Source organism: Bison bison, unplaced genomic scaffold (assembly GCF_000754665.1).
Source record: "Bison bison bison isolate TAMUID 2011002044 unplaced genomic scaffold, Bison_UMD1.0 scf7180017864107, whole genome shotgun sequence".
NCBI classification, from domain to species: Eukaryota; Metazoa; Chordata; class Mammalia; order Artiodactyla; family Bovidae; genus Bison; species Bison bison.
The window spans coordinates 145818-149304 of NW_011494679.1; positions in this window are offsets into that span (position 1 = coordinate 145818).

Here is a 3487-nt window from a genome sequence, read left to right on the forward strand (position 1 = left end):
CCCTCAGCCTCACGTCCATTGAGTCAGTGATGCCATCCAGGCATCCCATCCTCTGTCGTCCCCTTCTCCTCCTGCCCCCAATCCCTCCCAGCATCAGAGTCTTTTCCAATGAGTCAACTCTTTGCATGAGGTGGCCAAAGTACCGGAGTTTCAGCTTTAGCATCATTCCTTCCAAAGAAATCCCAGGGCTGATCTCCTTCAGAATGGATTGGTTGGAAAATCACCCCTAGAAGAACTCTATTCAACCTCACTGGAAATTCCCCTACTAAGCATTGTTGACCAAACCTTATGCTGCCAAAAGCCGAAGGAAATTACGTGACACCTAAAGAAATTGGCAAGCCTCACTAGACCTGCATGTCTCTGGTTGACTTGAAAAGTAAATATTTCTCTGCATTGAAGCAGATGAAGTCTGATGAGACAGCTTTCCCAGGATACCCAGACAAGGCCTGCTGGAAACTTGTCACCAAATCTCTGATGATCAGATGATCCCCAATGTCTATGAACTTGATAACATTCAGACGTTAGACAAAAAGTGCCCGAGAGTTTTAACCCTCTTTGCCATTTGAATGTGACCTGAATAGGTGCTGACCTCACTTGTCCCACTCTTCTGAAGAACAACCCAAAGAAGCCTGTTCATACTGTTCCCAGACCTTTTAAACTGCTTAAATGGATTTCATACATCTTCCTCCACCCAGAGGATACAATTATATTTTAGTCATGTCTATATGTTTCCACACTGGACCGAAGCCTTCCTTTGCAGACAGATGGGCTATTACCTCCAATATATGAACTTTACCTCTAATGTGAAACACTAAACTCAGGAGAGATTCTTCCTGACACTGAGGGACAAAGAAATGCTCAAATGAGAAAACCTGACTTCTTGATCAGCACTGTTTTCAGACAAAGACTTGATCAAAAGTGGTAAATGTAAAAAGTTAATAAACAGAAGACTTAATTAAATAGAGCTGGGAGACCAGAAAGGAGACCCTCCTGCCTTACAGCGATAGCAGAGCACCACAGAAAGAGGAAACATGCCTCTTCTTTCCTGGCCAGGGTTCCGCCAGGGAGAAGCCGTGGGGACTGGTTACTAAAGCCCTCTCAGTTCCCTTTACCCTTTTTTAAAAGTGTTCTCCTTCCCTTGCTGTGTGAGGACTTGTGCCTGGCTTCAGCACAGTCACAGATACCACCCTGCAATTCTCCGCTTATCCCAGATGGATCCTTCTTTGCTAGAGAAGTAGCTGGTAGTCTATTTGTTTTGGGTCAGTAACTGCTACAGTAGCTAAGAACAAGTAGAGATGTTGAGTAGACAAGCAACTTCTCTTTGGAAAAAAATAAACAAGCATAGAGTCAGGCTTTGAAAACTGGGTAAAACTTAAAAAGGAGAATAGCAAAATATACTAGTTTTTAAAACTATATAAACTTGTATAAAGATTTATTTGATTAATTAATGAGAATCAGCAGGATAGTAGAGCTAGTTCAAAGGTATTTGAAAAACTAAGTTTGTACAGACGTTTGAAAAAGAATGTTAAAGTTTAGTTGAGGTACAAAACTGGTTAATATCCTACAAGACAATAAAACCATAACAATTTGCGGTTATCTTTACTGTTGGACAGAAATTGTTGACATTGATGATAGGCCAAAAAAATTATAAATTAACATGTGGCTTCACAAAATCTAGACTTTTAATCAGTAGTGAAGTAAGTACTCAAGAACAGTTGAGTATAGTCAAGAATAGATAGCTAAAAATAAGTTCTGCTACATGACTAAATAGTTCTTGGGTGGACCAGTTAAAAAAATGCTCTATGGTTGGATGCCACCACCAACTCAATGGACATGAGTCTGAACAAACTCCAGGAGACAATGAAGGGCAGGGAAGCCTGGCGTGCTGCAGTGCATGGGGTCGAGAAGAGTCAGATATGTCTTAGGGACTGAACAGCAAGAACAGTAGAGCATTGGAAGTGCATTCTGTCCTCTCTTTCCCTCAGTTATAAGTCTTGACTACTTTTTCTTGACAAGAGATAAAAAAGAGTATTTCTTTTAGATTTCAGTCCTAGCAAATGATAAAGGCAAAAATGTGCATGAGTTGCTGGTCTGCTTTGGAGGCAGGGCAGAGAAAAGCCAAAGCCAAAGATACTTGGATTTTACCTACAAGATAAGAGAGGAAGGGTAAGCATCGCATTCATATTTTTAAGCAGCTGCCCTTACTTCTTGTCTGCTTTATTTAAGGTTCTCAACCAGCAGAGCTCCAATTTACAAAGGAAACATTAACTCATTTTACTCTTCAAAGAGTATTTAATGGAATATCTTTAAAAAAAAACTAAAGAACCAAAGAAATGAAAAAGTGAATTTTTGCCAATCTTATCAATAAAATGACATTTTATTATTGCTTTGATTTGTGTTTTCCCAACTACTAAAGAGTTTTGACATCTTTATTTTTTTTTTTTAAGATGTCTTTTTTTGAGGGGGCTTCCCAGGTTGCTCAGTGGTAAAGAACCCACCCGTCAACGTAGGAGACACTCACTCGATCCCTGATGCAGGAAGACCCCACATGCATCAGAGCGACAAAGCCCGTGTGCCACAACTGTGGAACGTGTGCTCTAGAGCCCAGAAGCCACAACTGAGCCTACATGCTGCCACTGCTGAAGCCCACAGATCCCAGAGCCCATCCTCTGCAGCAAAAGAAGCCTCTGCCTTCTTGCAGCAACGAAGGCCCAGCACAACCAAAATTAAGTCGCTTAATTAAATTATTTTTAGAAGATGCTTTTTAAAAAATTTTTGGTTGCACTGGGTCTTCATTGCTGCAGAATTTCTCTAGTTGTGAAGAGTGGGAGCTACTCTCATTGTGTTGCTTGGGCTCTCTATTGCCCAGCCTTCTCTTGTCGAGGATGCGCTCTAGGAGTGCAGACTCAGTAGCTGTGGTGCACAGGCTTAGTTGCTCTGCGACATGTGGAATCTTCCCGAACCAGGGATCAAACCCATGTCCCCTGCCCTGGCAGGCAGATTCCCATCAACTGTACCAACTGGGAAGTCCAACATTTTTATGTACACGCTTATCTTGCTCATATCTTTAGTTTTTAGTATCTCAATTTTTTATGAGTTGCTTTGTTTTTAACTTATCAATCTTTAAAAGGTCTTTTATATTTATAAAGGATATTGATTCTGTCCATTATATTCACTGAAAATATTTAATCCCAGTTGCAATTTTGACTTTACTTATAGAGTCTTCTGTAATTCCAAACATTTTTTTAAAATATTCAATGTAACAATATGGGTCCATCTTTTTTTTTCCTTCAGTTTTTAGCTTTACTTAAGCATGTTTCCCATATTCTTAAAATTATAAGTACATTCTCTTAAATTTTTTATAAACATTTAAAATATTTTCTTTCTTACATTTGAATGTTTAATCAATTCAACAGTCTTTTGGACTCTGTGGGAGAGGGAGAGGGTGGGATATTTGGGAGAATGGCGTTGAAACATGTATAATATC